Here is a 7,079-nt window from a genome sequence, read left to right as displayed (position 1 = left end):
ACCCATGACTACTCAGGACCTTTGTATTGTGAGGCACATGCACTAACCCCTCTACCACCGTGCTGCCCCATACTAGTATTATTTTGTTTAAATCATACTAGTATTCATGGTTTACATCATACTAGTATTCATGGTTTACATCGTACTAGTATTCATGGTTTACATCGTACTAGTATTCATGGTTTACATCATACTAGTATTCATGGTTTACATCATACTAGTATTCATGGTTTACATTATACTAGTATTCATGGTTTACATTATACTGTCATGACTAGGACTGTGGCTTGGTTTGTTCTCCCGTGGTGCAAATGAACTGGACTGGTCAAGGCTTGAAGGTGGGTACATGATTTATTTAAACTGTCAAAAAAGGAATAAACGAAAAGCGCGCACAGGGGCGGAGGTACAAAACTAGACTATAAACACAAAACTTGCACATTGGCAGAAACTATGAACAATTAAACAAAACACTAACTGTGGCTTAATAAACAAAAACTTACTTGGCATGGAACCGGCATGAAAAAAAGAGTAGCAAGGGTCATCAGGGTGTGGAGTGTGCAGGAGCATAAATGCGGGGATGTCGTCAGGACGAACAACAGAAAATGAATGAACTTAAATACTATGGACATGATTAGTGAAAGCAGGTGCATGACTCAAAACGTGAAACAGGTGCGTGACGTGACAGGTGAAAACTAATGGTTGCTATGGTGACAAACAAGAGTGCACAATGAGTCCAAACGTGGAACAGGTGAAACTAATGGGTAATCATGCAAACAAGACAAGGGAGTGAAAAGCCAGAAACTAAACAAAACATGACTTAAAACAAAACATGATTACACAGACATGACATATACTAGTATTCATGGTTTACATTATACTAGTATTCATTGTTTACATCGTACTAGTATTCATTGTTTAGTTCATACTAGTATTCATGGTTTACATCATACTAGTATTTATGGTTTACATAATACTAGTATTCATTGTTTAGTTCATACTAGTATTTATGGTTTACATAAAACTAGTATTCATTGTCTGCGATGAGGTGGCGACTTGTCCAGGGTGTACCCCGCCTTCCGCCCGATTGTAGCTGAGATAGGCTCCAGCGCCCCCCCGCGACCCCAAAGGGAATAAGCGGTAGGAAATGGATGGATGGATGGATAGTATTCATTGTTTAGTTCATACTAGTATTCATGGTTTACATTATACTAGTATTCATGGTTTACATCATGCTAGTATTCATGGTTTACATTATACTAGTATTCATGGTTTACATTATACTAGTATTCATTGTTTACATCGTACTAGTATTCATTGTTTAGTTCATACTAGTCGTCATTGTTTACATCATACTAGTATTCATGGTTTACATAATACTAGTATTCATTGTTTAGTTCATACTAGTATTCATGGTTTACATTATACTAGTATTCATTGTTTAGTTCATACTAGTATTCATGGTTTACATCATACTAGTATTTATTGTTTAGTTCATACTAGTATTCATTGTTTACATTATACTAGTATTCATGGTTTACATCATACTAGTATTCATTGTTTAGTTCATACTATTATTCATTGTTTACATTATACTACTATGCATTGTTTTCATCATACTAGTATTCATTGTATACATCATACTAGTATTCATGGTTTACATCGTACTAGTATTCATTGTTTACATCATACATTCACTTTTAAACAAACTACTATATTATTATTTACTGCCACTCAGTGGACGGCGTGTCTCCTCTCAGGTGTGTATTATTATTCTGCTAAACAACATGTGTGTATTATTCTGCTAAACAACATGTGTGTATTATTCTGCTAAACAACATGTGTGTATTATTCAGCTAAACAACATGTGTGTATTATTCTGCTAAACAACATGTGTGTATGATTCTGCTAAACAACATGTGTGTATTATTCTGCTAAACAACATGTGTGTATTATTCTGCTAAACAACATGTGTGTATTATTCTGCTAAACAACATGTGTGTATTATTCAGCTAAACAACATGTGTGTATTATTCTGCTAAACAACATGTGTGTATGATTCTGCTAAACAACATGTGTGTATTATTCTGCTAAACAACATGTGTGTATTATTCTGCTAAACAACATGTGTGTATTATTCTGCTAAACAACATGTGTGTATTATTCTGCTAAACAACATGTGTATTATTATTCTGCTAAACAACATGTGTGTATTATTCTGCTAAACAACATGTGTGTATTATTCTGCTAAACAACATGTGTGTATTATTCTGCTAAACAACATGTGTGTATTATTCTGCTAAACAACATGTGTGTATTATTCTGCTAAACAACATGTGTGTATTATTCTGCTAAACAACATGTGTGTATTATTCTGCTAAACAACATGTGTGTATTATTCTGCTAAACAACATGTGTGTATTATTCTGCTAAACAACATGTGTGTATTATTCAGCTAAACAACATGTGTGTATTATTCTGCTAAACAACATGTGTGTATGATTCTGCTAAACAACATGTGTGTATTATTCTGCTAAACAACATGTGTGTATTATTCTGCTAAACAACATGTGTGTATTATTCTGCTAAACAACATGTGTGTATTATTCTGCTAAACAACATGTGTATTATTATTCTGCTAAACAACATGTGTGTATTATTCTGCTAAACAACATGTGTGTATTATTCTGCTAAACAACATGTGTGTATTATTCTGCTAAACAACATGTGTGTATTATTCTGCTAAACAACATGTGTGTATTATTCTGCTAAACAACATGTGGACTTTTGTCTGCTCAGACTTGCTGCACACGTCCTCCTCACGTCTCAATGGTACCCCTGTGGTGTGTGTGTGTGTGTGTGTGTGTGTGTGTGTGTGTGTGTGTGTGTGTGTGTGTGTGTGTGTGTGTGTGTGTGTGTGTGTGTGTGTGTCAAAGTTCTGCAACACACACACACACACACACGCACACACACACACACACACACACTTAAACTTGAAGTACTATGACGGAGTAAGGAACGCCAGTGGAAGTGAGAATCATGTGTGTTGACAAGAAGCGATGAGTGCACTAAGCATCATTTCTTTGTAAAAGCAATCGCTACATGATGCTAAGAAGAATGTTAGCATCCTGCTAAAAGGAATGCTAGCATGATGCTAACAGCAGGCAGTGAAACACAAGAAGCTAGGATGATGTGTCATCAAGCAGGAGGACACGTGAGGACCATCAGGAGCCAGAGTGGGGGTGCAGATGTCTGAAGATGTGGAGCAAACATGACACCACCTCCAAGTGGGTGGTCCCCTCCCCTCCCACACCCACGTCTACTTAGTCATGTAACAACACCCACTAGTATTAGTCATGTAACAACACCCACTAGTATTAGTCATGTAACAACACCCACTACTAGTATTAGTCATGTAACAACACCCACTACTAGTATTAGTCATGTAACAACACCCACTACTAGTATTAGTCATGTAACAACACCCACTAGTATTAGTCATGTAACAACTCCCACTACTAGTATTAGTCATGTAACAACACCCACTACTAGTATTAGTCATGTAACAACACCCACTAGTATTAGTGAGGTAACAACTCCCACTACTAGTATTAGTCATGTAACAACACCCACGACTAGTATTAGTGATGTAACAACACCCAGTACTAAAGGAATATTAGTGATGTAACAACACCCACTACTAGTATTAGTCATGTAACAACACCCACTAGTATTAGTGAGGTAACAACTCCCACTACTAGTATTAGTCATGTAACAACACCCACTACTAGTATTAGTCATGTAACAACACCCACTAGTATTAGTCATGTAACAACTCCCACTACTAGTATTAGTCATGTAACAACACCCACTACTAGTATTAGTCATGTAACAACACCCACTAGTATTAGTGAGGTAACAACTCCCACTACTAGTATTAGTCATGTAACAACACCCACTACTAGTATTAGTCATGTAACAACACCCACTAGTATTAGTCATGTAACAACACCCACTAGTATTAGTGAGGTAACAACACCCACTACTAGTATTAGTAATGTAACAACACCCACTAGCATTAGTGAGGTAACAACTCCCACTACTAGTATTAGTGAGGCAACAACACCCACTACTAGTATTAGTCATGTAACAACACCCACTAGTATTAGTGAGGAAACAACTCCCACTACTAGTATTAGTCATGTAACAACACCCACTACTAGTATTAGTCATGTAACAACACCCACTAGTATTAGTGAGGTAATAACTCCCACTACTAGTATTAGTCATGTAACAACACCCACTACTAGTATTAGTCATGTAACAACACCCACTAGTATTAGTGAGGTAACAACTCCCACTACTAGTATTAGTCATGTAACAACACCCACTACTAGTATTAGTCATGTAACAACACCCACTAGTATTAGTGAGGTAACAACTCCCACTACTAGTATTAGTCATGTAACAACACCCACTAGTATTAGTGATGTAACAACACCCACTACTAGTATTAGTGATGTAACAACACCCAGTACTAGTATTAGTCATGTAACAACACCCACTAGTATTAGTCATGTAACAACTCCCACTACTAGTATTAGTCATGTAACAACACCCACTACTAGTATTAGTCATGTAACAACACCCACTACTAGTATTAGTCATGTAACAACACCCACTAGTATTAGTCATGTAACAACTCCCACTACTAGTATTAGTCATGTAACAACACCCACTACTAGTATTAGTCATGTAACAACACCCACTAGTATTAGTGAGGTAACAACTCCCACTACTAGTATTAGTCATGTAACAACACCCACGACTAGTATTAGTGATGTAACAACACCCAGTACTAAAGGAATATTAGTGATGTAACAACACCCACTACTAGTATTAGTCATGTAACAACACCCACTAGTATTAGTGAGGTAACAACTCCCACTACTAGTATTAGTCATGTAACAACACCCACTACTAGTATTAGTCATGTAACAACACCCACTAGTATTAGTCATGTAACAACTCCCACTACTAGTATTAGTCATGTAACAACACCCACTACTAGTATTAGTCATGTAACAACACCCACTACTAGTATTAGTCATGTAACAACACCCACTACTAGTATTAGTCATGTAACAACACCCACTACTAGTATTAGTCATGTAACAACACCCACTAGTATTAGTCATGTAACAACACCCACTAGTATTAGTGAGGTAACAACACCCACTACTAGTATTAGTAATGTAACAACACCCACTAGCATTAGTGAGGTAACAACTCCCACTACTAGTATTAGTGAGGCAACAACACCCACTACTAGTATTAGTCATGTAACAACACCCACTAGTATTAGTGAGGAAACAACTCCCACTACTAGTATTAGTCATGTAACAACACCCACTACTAGTATTAGTCATGTAACAACACCCACTAGTATTAGTGAGGTAATAACTCCCACTACTAGTATTAGTCATGTAACAACACCCACTACTAGTATTAGTCATGTAACAACACCCACTAGTATTAGTGAGGTAACAACTCCCACTACTAGTATTAGTCATGTAACAACACCCACTACTAGTATTAGTCATGTAACAACACCCACTAGTATTAGTGAGGTAACAACTCCCACTACTAGTATTAGTCATGTAACAACACCCACTAGTATTAGTGATGTAACAACACCCACTACTAGTATTAGTGATGTAACAACACCCAGTACTAGTATTAGTCATGTAACAACACCCAGTACTAGTATTAGTGATGTAACAACACCCAGTACTAGTATTAGTGATGTAACAACACCCAGTACTAGTATTAGTGATGTAACAACACCCAGTACTAAAGGAATATTAGTGATGTAACAACACCCAGTACTAGTATTAGTGATGTAACAACACCCAGTACTAAAGGAAAATTAGTGATGTAACAACACCCAGTACTAGTAATAGTGATGTAACAACACCCAGTACTAGTATTAGTGATGTAACAACACCCAGTACTAAAGGAATATTAGTGATGTAACAACACCCAGTACTAGTATTAGTGATGTAACAACACCCAGTACTAAAGGAAAATTAGTGATGTAACAACACCCAGTACTAGTATTAGTGATATAACAACACCCACTACTGAAGGAATATTAGTGATGTAACAACACCCAGTACTAAAGGAATATTAGTGATGTAACAACACCCAGTACTAGTATTAGTGATGTAACAACACCCACTACTAGTATTAGTGATGTAACAACACCCAGTACTAAAGGAATATTAGTGATGTAACAACACCCAGTACTAGTATTAGTGATATAACAACACCCACTACTAGTATTAGTGATGTAACAACACCCACTACTAGTATTAGTGATGTAACAACACCCAGTACTAAAGGAATATTAGTGATGTAACAACACCCAGTACTAGTATTAGTGATGTAACAACACCCACTACTAGTATTAGTGATATAACAACACCCACTACTGAAGGAATATTAGTCATGTAACAACACCCAGTACTAGTATTAGTGATGTAACAACACCCAGTACTAGTATTAGTGATGTAACAACACCCAGTACTAGTATTAGTGATGTAACAACACCCAGTACTAGTATTAGTGATGTAACAACACCCAGTACTAGTATTAGTGATGTAACAGCACCCAGTACTTGTATTAGTGATGTAACTCTCCCTGACCACTTGAGGGCATCACAGACTGTGGATGCTTTTAAAAAAGTCTTAAAAAGCCTTCTTTTAAAAAAAAGCCTTTCTATAGTTATATGCATACTAGTCTAGCTATTAGGCTGTTCTAGTTTTTATTTTATTATCTTTTTATTTTTTATTTTTTTATTTTTTTCAGTGCACTGTGGCACTTTGTGGTTGTTTGCTTTTTACAAATACAATCTATTATTATTATTATTGAGTGGTACTGTGTCTTTAAATGCCTCTGTCCCGGTTGGAAGCTAGCCCCGCCCCCTGGATGAAGGCTGGCCCCGCCCCTGGAGACTGGAACTTTTTTTTCTTTCTTTTCTTCCAAAGTTGACTAAAGTGGACAAAGTGAGCAGCAGAGAT

This window comes from Nerophis lumbriciformis, linkage group LG17 (assembly GCF_033978685.3).
Source record: "Nerophis lumbriciformis linkage group LG17, RoL_Nlum_v2.1, whole genome shotgun sequence".
Taxonomy (NCBI): domain Eukaryota; kingdom Metazoa; phylum Chordata; class Actinopteri; order Syngnathiformes; family Syngnathidae; genus Nerophis; species Nerophis lumbriciformis.
The sequence above is the reverse complement of the archived record's forward strand: the minus strand, read 5'-3'. Positions refer to the sequence as shown.